This window comes from Chroicocephalus ridibundus, chromosome 9, assembly GCF_963924245.1.
Source record: "Chroicocephalus ridibundus chromosome 9, bChrRid1.1, whole genome shotgun sequence".
NCBI lineage: Eukaryota > Metazoa > Chordata > Aves > Charadriiformes > Laridae > Chroicocephalus > Chroicocephalus ridibundus.
In genome coordinates, this window is record NC_086292.1 from 44,491,620 (window position 1) to 44,502,924 (window position 11,305).

Here is an 11,305-nt window from a genome sequence, read left to right on the forward strand (position 1 = left end):
CTGAAATTGGATAAGTGTCAGTCACTATCACCTCCATCAACCTTAACTTTCTTAGTCACAATGTAAACAGCTCTACGTAGTTTTATTTCATCATTTACTGAACAGGGAGGAAAAAATATATCCTAAGCACTTCTGGAGGGCAGCTGTGGGCAGAAAATATATAGGATAGTGAAGCTCGTGAAGTGTGCAAGGAAAACAGTGCTAGTTAAACACGTCTGAAGATTGGGAATCCCAGGGCATTCATGTGCTTCGGTTCAGAAAAGGGAGGGATGCTGCATTTCACAACAGAAAGTCTTAAAAATAAAATAAAATAAAAATAATTGCTTTGGGGACCCGAGTTAAAATGCAGGTGTTTTGAGGGGAACATAAACATTTTTTCCTAAATGAGGCGTTGAGGGCTGGGAGAAGGGCAGTAAAATTAGTGGAATTACTGCCTGATTTTAACCAGATGATTGCTGCAGTTGGACACCAGTGCGGTTTCATTAGGGACTCTAATTTACAAGCCATTCGCCGCATTCCAGGGGAACGCAGCAACTCCCCCCGCTCCTAAAGAATGCCAGCGCCGAGCTTTATGGCAGCAACGCCTGACTACACGCTTGCTAGCTTTGGGGCTTTTTTTTGTCATTGTTGCTATTGTTGGTTGTTTTTTTAAGGCCAGCTTGACTGTAGCGTTGCAGCCAAGCTTTTCGGGAAGGGGGAAAAAGAGTCGCACTGCCTTAACCCGGGCAGGTAGTCCCAGGAATCTGTGTAAATCTCCGCTGGCGTGGAGAGCATATGGTCCTTCTACTAAGAGCTATCCTGATTTATACATAACGTGCAATCAGATATATTACATCATTTCAGCGTTAGGTACTAGTATATTCCAGATATAAAATGACCCTTTTCCTGGCCTTCCATTAGACCCTAAATTGTCATTAAAGTACAGTCCTGAAAGCCTGAAGCAGGTGAGGTTTTGGCCTCATGTGACCCAGCTCAACATAAATTTGTCTGATCTTTATAGAGGCAAATGGCCTAATGAACGCTGTGGATAGAGGAGATTTCCATGTAGCCAGCTCTTGGGATCTGGTATTACTTTCAGGGGTATGAGATTTCTGCCTCAACCCACCTGGCAAAGCAGCAATAACTTCTTTTCTTTAACAAATAACACGCAGCTCTCCTACATTCTTCCTGTTTACCCTGCTTAGCCATCTCCTGGACCTACCCGCACCACATCAGCACAGCTCTCCTGCGTACCCCTGAGTTTTATTCCACTGCCACAGTGCAAGCCACCAAAGCCAAAAGATGATAATACGAATTCTTGCCTTGTTCATGAGTTCAGAGCCCCGCTTGTAGAGGATAAGCATCCTTTTGACATATTATTTTCTGGTTTCCTCCTATTCCTTCTTCCTATAGCTTTTTCTCACTGAATTTCACCTTTTCTATCAAGAGCTGCGAAGGTTCCCTGTTTTGTCCAATCAGCTTCCTTCCCTGTGCTGCTTGCAATTTTCTTTTACATTTTCAATACATCTGAGTTTCATTTTTCCCCAATGACTATTCTCTTGGCTAACGCACTCTCCAATTTTGGTAGGCTCGCTGAGGTCCAACAGCCATGGTTAATGTTTGCCTGCTGTTAATCCTAACCCTCACACCTAAATTATGATTAAAAATAGCGAACAGAATCCCAAAGCCGGAGGGGGTTTTGAGTCTGTCACCAAGTAGTTATAATATGTGCATGTTATATATTAACAAAGCCCACAAATGCAGGAAGTGAGGTTTCCTTTCAGTTGTAATATTTATCTCCTATTTTTTGAGGGCAGCCATTCTGGTCTACCGCTGCCTCTCCTCTGCTCCTGTCAGATCTCACAAGTTCTGCTGGGTTGGCTCAGACATGTATTTCAATGCAAAACCTCCTATTTAAAACCCAAAACAGATTTAGTAAATAACCTCCTTCCCCTGAGGCAGGAATGAGCTAGCAGAGCAGGAACCGTGCCGACAGAGAAGTAACCTTACATAGGAGAAAGGAAAAGAGCAAGTCCCCTTGCATTAATTCGTTCTTTGGGATCTTGTGTCCTACTGGGGAACCTCCAGTGAAATACTGTGCAGTCCTCATCTTGAACAAATTCAAATTCACCTGGCCTGCTTGAATCATTTAAATTATCCTTCAGGGTTTTTTCATTTTTTATTTTTTTTTTATTACATAGGATTTATGCTGGTGTAGGTAAAGCCGAGCACTTTATCCCACTTCCAAGGACTCTTTGGTTGAGATGTTTTTTTCAGATGTAACTTGCCTACAGAACAGTTCTAATTATTGCCTTCAAATATTACTCATTGAGTATTTGGATAATTTTTTCTGTGTCAAAAAGTGTTTGTGAATCAATCCAGCATCCTGTCAATGCCTTTGTAACCATAAATATTCGCTAGCAGCCTACAACTGTTTGCAAATGCTTTTCTCAAGCAATATTTGGAGATCGCTATTCTGGTCACTACCTGCGTGCATGGGAACGACCTGGGCTGCAGGGTGGGGATGTTAGTCCAGAACTGACTGAAGCCGTATAAACTGTACGATGGCTTGCAGCAAGAAGTAAATGATGAAGTAAAACCACTTCCTTTCCAGACTCCATTTTAAACTGCTTGCACTACTATTTGTGAATATGCACCAATTTGCGAAACGACTCAGTTGTCAGATATGGACACCCAAACAGCAGCCATGTGCTTTCACCAAGCGAAGAGCTAACGTGAAAGAAATCTAACCTCAACTGGGTGGTTGCCTTTAAATGGAGTAAGTAATTTCACCACTAGTCTTTGTTTCCAAAGGTAGACAGGTTTGGCCAGGTACATTTTGCTGCATCGGTAGACTTGCTGAAAATCTTTGTGAATGAAAAATATTATGATGATAACTTACTATGGTATCTTTCCATTCTTCTCCAGATCTGAGATGGTAAAGGCCCCGACACACATCTTCCTGTAGTTTATAAAGCAGTTATTTTGACAGTCAGACTATCAGATGAATCGTCACGAAGCCACTCTGATTTCTCTCAGTTCTGAATGATAACAGACCTCATAACTGGGAAGACTTTTTATTTGCTTTGTTGACGTTGTTGCTACGTACTCAGGATTGACCACACCAACAGGACATTTCTTAATGCTTCGTAACTCAAGTGTTTTATTCTTCACTGACTTTCACTGGCATTTAAGTTCCTAATGTACCTGAGTGTTTTGATTACTTCAGAACACAAAACTATTCTTTAAGTGTAAAGGATGTGGATGAACTCTCTCTATTAACCAATTTATAGGAGTCTCTCTTTGGTACTAACAAGGAACAATCTGGCTTGAATTATTTCCCATTGCTATTCAGAGACCCTTCAAGACTTCACTTCTTGTTTTCATAAGATCACCTTGTATAATTGAGGGCTAAAATGCAGGGCAATTTGTTCAGATCCCTTCCCAGTCTGCTTATCATCATCTCATGGATATGTACAACTCACAGGGGAAAAAATAAAACTTGAGCAAAAGAAGCTGAAATTATTCTACTACAGTGAATCCAGGCAACTTCCAAAGACTAACTTGTTAGATAATCTTCATTCGGAGCAAAATTTGAAATGAGAGAACCAATACTTCATATAGATAAAAATAAGACTTTGAAATGTGGTTTATTAAAGAGGACACTTCTTTTTTGTTATGATTCTTAAACATTAACAAAATTTAGTCTCATTAGGTGAAGAAGAGGATTTTTTTCTCCCTTAGAACACTTTTAAGAATAAAGATGTTTGGGGATATTTGGACAACATGAAAGCTACATTGAGAATGTCTTCTACAGAACTGACTGATCTAGAATAAGATGCCCTGCTTTATAAAAAAAAAAAAAAAGTGCTATTGACAGAGAGCTTCACATAAGGTTAAAAATTGGAGCATCATGACTGATCAAGAAGGTAGCGCAAATCTTATGTCTCTTCAAAATTTATATGAGTGTAATGGAAACTACTCTCCTTTATGGATTTGCTTATTAGATGTGTGGTGAAGAAGCAGAGATATTTTAAGATTAGGAGGATTTAACATTACACAATTAACACTACAAGAAAATTACTTTTGCCTAAGTCACTAAAAACGTGATGTCCTCATTGACAAAATACAAGACTTGGTGCGACAGCGTGAGTCAGGAGGCTGATGCTAGTAGGAAGAAGACCTACCCTACTCCATCTCTGCTGCAGTGACCCTGAGGAAGCCCTAAGGTGAAGCAGAGCACAGATGTTGCACGCCAATGCTCTGCTGTTGAAAGGGGATAAATGACTAATAGCTTTCACAAAAGGCCAAACAAAGTGTCATAAGCTCCTAAAAGCTCCTAGGATGTGTTTCAGCTTTTTTCCTATAATTATCTCACTTCTAGGCTAAACTTGACAGAAAACCCACTTGGTTTTGTAAGAAATACTCTTGTTGTTTAGGAATGCAGATGTTGCTGAGGCTCAGAAGGAAGCCTACTTTCATTTGGCCAGCTGTCTCCTAACAAGACATCCACAAACTCTTCATTGTACCCTTAACACTTAATCCAGACAGACAATGACTTAATGCTAGCTCTTGACACAAATAGACACTGCACTGTATCGAATAAGGCTGAGGCCATCAAAATAATTCTCATTTGAGAGTAAATGCAGCCTGAACCCAAGTTTGGGAGTCTGCTGAGTAAACACTACCAAAGGAGAAATAAACATGTTCTGTTGGCCTGAACTACCATAACTCTCTCAGCTGCAGAAAGAAAATACAGCGCAAGAGAAAGAGGAATGTTTAGATATAACTTAGAGGACGGAAACTTTCTGTTCATGTTTAGAAGATCTCACAATATCTGACCACAGCCATGTGTGCTAGCTGATATCTGCCCCTTGCCCAGAAATATGTTCGGGCAGATGGAGAATGCGATTGCTGGGATTTGATTATCAAAAATAAAACCACAGACCTGGATGAGCTAATGTTGTTCCAGATGCATTATCTTATAATCTCCAGGAAGAGAGGAAAGGAACATTGAATCCTCCCTTAAAGAGGTCTTTCAGCAGGCTTAATCTCCCCACTGCATGAGAAGAAATCACTGCCTAAAGCTGGAGGGGATCACTGCCTGAGTCCCAACCAGAAGAAAAGTCAAGTCTGAAGGAACAGCAAATAGTGGAGTGAACTGCAAGTTTCCATTCATCTGCTATGACGCTAAAAGATCCCTGAGTCCTTTCCCTACTCTGTATTGCTGAAAAAATGCCCTTCACATTGATAGTCTAATATTTTTCTTTTTGTTTATTCTTGCCCCATACCGCCTTTCCTCTTTCCCCAAATTCCTTCTACCTTGCATCAAACTATATTGCAGAGCTCAGCCAAAACATTAAAAAAAAAAATTTTTTTCTGGGACAGTATCTTCAAACAAAATCCTTATTTAGGCATTTAAGCCCTTAGCAAAGGGGTTGGTTTCGAACAAAATTCACTTTAGAAATACTTCCAGAATGATTGTGATCTCTTTAAAGCCCTCTGACTCTCCCTGGGAGGAGCAGCCGCATCGAGCGCCTTGCGCTGGGCGCTGCAGCAGAGCCCACGTTGGTACTTGTGCATTTGACCCGTGGGCCACTGAGCTCACTGATAAGGTGGCTGCCCTCCAAGGGGACATCCAAAATTCCAGTCAGGTCCCACAGCAATTGCAGGGTCAGCTTTTTTGCCACATACGGTGACCATTAGCTGAAAATGTCAGAGACCAAAGGTCACCGCAGTGCCCTGGCAGTATTTATATGCTTGAAAAGTACCTGGGTGCCTTTGGGTATCCCAGTGTAATTTGCTTTTTAAAACAAGATATGTTTTCTCTCTCTTATCCGTGCCACATACATGCTCTGCCTTCAAAAGAGTTATCTCATATTTAAAATAATGTGACGGGGAACAGAATTCATCCCTCCGTAAGCTGTAGGGGGAGAAAGCTGTAAAGGAAAGGATGCACCTACCATTGTTTCTTCATTGTTAAAAGGTGAAAACCTCAGAGGAGGAGGGGTTGGGAGGGGGGGTAGAAAAAAAAAAGAGACAGTTTTAAGGGCTTTTAAAATATCTAATGCTCCAGGATCTAAATTGGCAAGGAGCCAAGCAGTGTCTTAAAGGGACAAGCACTTTATTATACTTTCTAATTCTTCCAAAGTCTGTCTGTAGGATATATGAGCTGGCTCTAATATGACTACTCTATTCTCATCCTCCAGTGGTATACTCTGGTCTCAGCTCATAAATTGAAAATGGAAGATCAGTAAATCAGCGTGGACTGTTTCAGAGGGACATTGTGAATTTCCAGTCAAATCTTCTGGTTTATCTTAAATATTTCATCTTAATGTCACCTTTAGAAAAAAATCTTTCATTCAAGTAAGTTACAACATCCAGTTCTAAACTGATTACGCTCCCCCACTGACCTTCTGGAGAAAGGCTTCCACAGCAGTACGAATACCACATTGGCAGCTCTCTGCTATAGCTGAGGAAAGAGAATTTTTGGCGTGGTGAAGATCCCCAAAACCCTCCCAAGGCTTGTTGTGAGGCACAAACAAGGCAAGAGGAGGTCTACGTTACTGTAACACAACACAAACACCACTGTGGCTCTTGGCCAAGGCTACTTTCCAAGGTCTACCATTCCTGTGGGGGAGCCCCATGGCCTTTACACCAGCATGACCAACACATTATACTCATCATAAATCCACTGGGCCAAGCTTATTTTCTGTGTTGCCACAAATTTCAGCAGTCTAAGCAAGGGGAGACGTTTTCTGAGGCAGGAGGGGATGCAGTAGTGAGAAGGATTAAAAAAGAAAGATACAGATGAATACTCTCAATGAGTCTCCCAGGGACAGCCTGACTGAATCTCCTTACAATAATAATAGCAACTTCTTCCCCTGAGGAGGAGCACTTCCCCAAAAGCTCGAAGAAACACCTAGAAGGGAAAGATTTAACTGAAAAATTGTACTATGAAATGTATTATAAATGTCATTCATTTCAACCAATGCCCGTTGTACCAGGCAATAAACAATGGACCCTCGAAATACAATTCTGTATTCTGCTGCTAAAATAATTGACAAGTTACCTGAGAAATATGTGCTGATAAAATTGCTCAGAGAGCTTGAGTCCATCCTCTTTCTTCCTACCCTGGCCTTATTCTTTTGTCTTCTGAGTGGAGATGATTTTGGTTTTCAGGACTTTAAATGAAGCTGGGAATTTCCATGGCTGCTTATTTATACAGGGCTATACTCCACAGTTAATTCACCCTGACAAGAATGATGTTGAGCTTTCTTGCCATATGATCTTGTATTTAAGATCCTGTCAGTTTTGAGGACTCTAAATAAACCTTCTTTTAAATATTTAATACTTGTCAGTGATATATGCCTTCAGGCTCTGAGCCTGGCCCAACCATCAAAACTTAGAGTTTCCTATATTTCCTATCACCACAGTCATCCCATATAAATTAAATTTGCACTCTAAATTCTCGGGTGTATTCCAAGTTGTTTTCTTCTCATTTTGCATTCTCCTATATCTAGAAAGAAATGAAAATCTACTTAAGTTCCTTCTGTAGGACTTCTGAGGTCTTTGTAGAGTAAAGTCATTACATCCCAAAAACAAATAGCCATAATATTTTGTGATAATGCCTCTGATGACATGAAAAGCTCAGGTTCTCTACATCTTGCTTCCTTTTTGTATGGACCTGCACATGGAATGCTAGAAGTAGTCAAAGAAAGGATGATTTCCCTCTCTACCTCTTTGGCATCCCTTTTGTTCTGATAACTGCAGGAATAAGAGAAACAACAGACTCCCTTACATGGAACAGAGATCTTCATGGAGTACATAGAAGCCACCTTGCAATACTGACCCACTGAAGTGTTATGGTAAATGTGGGCCTTGACCGAAACAGCCAACAGCCTGTTGCTTGAGGACCTCACCCAGGTCACTAAGAGAAACATAGGTTAAAGCTCTTACTTTGAATAAGATTGACAGATATTTGGATCTCTGTTTTCACTGACAAGCTATTTTTCATTTTGACCAAAAGTTCTACTGCAGACCTGTGGAGATTTCCTTCTAATTAAATATCAAGTAGTCTCTCCACCTCAAACCAACTCAGATCCTTGCTCAGTTTTCCCATCACTATGAAGGCAAAGGGGGCTGAAGGACTCGGTAGGTTAGAGGTTTCCTCCCATCCTTCCCCTCCCAACCAGCAGCCTCAGTCATCAACACAGTTCTCAAGGTATTTAAGGACTGGGTCCTTCCAGGCAAGATTTATTTGCTCCCTGGTGCTCAAAGTCCTCCAGAAATTGTGTTTCCCCGTGTCTCCCCATTTGCAACTCTGGATGCATCACACATGCACACACCCCCCTGCTAGAAAATTGAGAGACACACAACAAAAGTCTGACGCAAGAATCACAGGATGTGCTCTGAATAGGAACCCAGGCAGACGGGATACCTGTCACACGCTCCAGCCACAATCAATAGCAAAGGCAAAAAAAGCACTAGCAAGAGCCTTCGTCAAATGGAAACATAACTAAAACAAAGCGTGTGTCGGGTTCAGTTCAAGGGAGGTTCCTGGAAGCTAACTCATAACAGCTAGAACAGAAAATCAAGCTCTTCTTTGACAGGAATTGTCCCTAACTCTAAGTAAAAGTGTTTAGACTTCACAGAACTCGGCAAAATTGCCTTTGAGTGTCAGCAGCGAACCCTGTATATTCTTCTAAGACTTCGCAGTACAACTGTCAGCTGTCTGTTTTCTTTCTGCTATGTGTAGAGTTTATACAGACACTCCCAGAGGAGCCTTTAATTGCATGTCATGACAAGTCTCCCAACCTCTTTGCAGCTCTTCCACTTAACACATAGTGTAAACTCACCCCATCTCCCTTCACTTTCTCCTTCCTGGATTCCTCTCTTGGAGCTCTGTGGAGGCCTGTGTTGAAGCTTCATTATGATGGAGTGGACCCAGTGGAGAACTCTATAAAAAGCATCCGACCCATTTATCAGGACAGATCTCTTTAACAAGTCTATATAAACCTCACGTGTTGAAGAGCCCTCACCCGTGGCTCAGAGACAAAACTAAAACCCAAAGTAACTAAGAAAGAGGGATTTTTTTTCTGGTTGCTTATTCCTACAGTTTTTTTGATTGTGCAAGAAAGTCACTAGATCTTACTAACGACAGCACTGAGCGGTCCCAGCAGAGAGACAACACCATTACAGAGAGAGCTATGCAAACACGGAGACCATCCCCGCCCCAGAGTTCTTATAATATAAATAGTAAAGACAGTGGGAGGGAAAATAGAAGCACAGAGGGGTGAAACGCGTTGCTCAAGATGACACGACGGCTCGGTACTCACTACAGACTATTGCCCCTCAGGGTAAGTGTTTTCGTAAGGGGTCTGGCTTTGCATTTAAATAAAAAACTAGAGTCAAAGCAATTCTCATGGCAAAGATATTGTAAAGTCTGGTTACACTTGTAAAGGGATTCTGTAGAACATCATGTCCCAGAGTGCCATATTATTCCCTTTTTGTGATTCTCAGAGCAGATTTCCTCAATTTTCAAGTCTAAAGAGACATCTCTTTTTTACTGCTTCTGTCTCAAACCAGTATCCAAAAATTAAGGTGCGATAGTGAAACATTTATATTTAAAGCACTGTATGTTTGCATCAAATTCCTCCCCCACCCATTACAGCCATGGTTTAACTGCACATTTAAGCACATGTTTAACTTTAACCACACAAGTAGTACTATACACATCAATGAAACTACCTGCACTTAAAATTAAGCACTTGTTTAAGGGCAAGACGTAGAGAGAGACACATAGTGGGATTTTAAAAACCCCTTGAGCATTCAGTGGAAGTTAGGTGCTTAATGCACTTAAGAGACATTTGAAAATCCCACTGAGATGGCGTATCTGCAGCTGAATGCCTCTGGAAATCTGGCAGGGAGGCTCAGAATGATACAGTGATTGATTGCTGAGAGAATTACACCTCTAATGAAGTCCCAATTACAAAGAGAATTTGCAACAGATATGGCTAAAATTGGTGCAAGGATTGGCTCCTTTCTCTAAAGCATCTCTTGGAGCTCAGTCCAAAATTGCGCTTGGGTGATGTGTAATTCTGTGAGCTACACGAGCAGCAGCTCTCAGAGGGCTCACAGGACCAGTCAGACAGTTTGTGGTACATTTATATTTGCTAATTTCTAGATTTCAGCTGTCTAGGGTATATGTCACCCTGTACGGTGGCCAGAGACCCCAGTCCTCCCATCCCCGTCCTACCTCACCAAATCCTGCCGCAGAGGCATCTCCACGCTCTCCCTTCTAGTTGATCCTGGAACGATCCCTCAAAGAGGGCCCAAAACGCCCCGTCTCCAGCTCTGACAAAATCAGCATTCCCCCAGCAACGCATCCAAATGCCTGAGGACACTCAGAAGCTGAACAAACACCTCTAATGAAGTGATATAATTTTTCTAAGCTAACAAGAAGAAGGTGACCTGAGCCCTCAGGTATGAACCCTAATGGACAACAAGCCAAGGAGATAAGCCTCCGCTTTCCACACAAGCTAACAGAGGTCACGCTGGCCAGAGTTTGAATCTTTCTGGCAAGCAGCTCGCTGCAGCTCTACACCTGGCTGGGTTTAATTTGTTATTTATGTCAGCTTTGCATATTTGTAAAGTTCAAGGGTTTATTGCCCTGGCCTGACCTTGCCAAGTCAGAGCTCACATGTGGTTCTCTAGTAGCAATTTCTTTCTAATAAACTTTACTTGAAAGAACATGTGTGATAGATTTTGTTGATGATTAAAAAGAATGGGGCTATGTTCATTGTTAGCCGAGCTGGTTTTGAAGTTTTGTTGGAAGTCACCTCTGTTCTCATTTTTAAAAAAATGTCCCCTTCCCCCTCACCCCTTTATTTTACTGCACACCCTAATTATGTTTCATGTTGAAGCATGTAGCGTTGTTTGTGTCTATACAGTAAAGACACTTCCCCCGTGTGCTTATTAAGATCATTAAATTAAAGAGCATTGTTCAGAGTTGTTCTTTAATCAGAGCATGTGCAAGCACCAAAACCCGGGCACACACAAGAGCATGAAAACGCAAGTCTCCGATGTGCAAACATGTAAAAAGCAACCACCGCCTGGTGCATTCTTTACCAGTCCCAAAGACCGTTGCTCCTAATTCGCTTCGGTTTTCCCTATTAACAAAGGAAACAAATATTTTCTGTCCCTACAGGCTGTGTAACAGGGGACGGTCCCAGCTTCATAGGAAGCGACACCAAATTCCCTTCACCTTCAAAGGGCTCTGAAATTCATCCCCTTATGCTCAAAAACAAATAAGCCAGCGGTTCCC

General features: G+C 41.6%; 1 long non-coding RNA gene across 2 annotated transcripts in view; it reads right to left on the reverse strand.

Moving 5' to 3' along the window:
• LOC134520752 (uncharacterized) overlaps positions 1-10,531 on the reverse strand; it is a 49,555-nt gene extending 39,024 nt beyond the window's left edge. For both annotated transcript variants that reach the window (XR_010072531.1, XR_010072532.1), the window contains exons 1-2: positions 10,238-10,531; positions 8,838-8,938 (exon numbers count right to left, since the gene is read on the reverse strand). This is a non-coding gene — a long non-coding RNA (uncharacterized LOC134520752). The remainder of the gene's footprint in view (positions 1-8,837; positions 8,939-10,237) is intronic.
• Between the last annotated feature and the right edge of the window lie 774 nt (positions 10,532-11,305).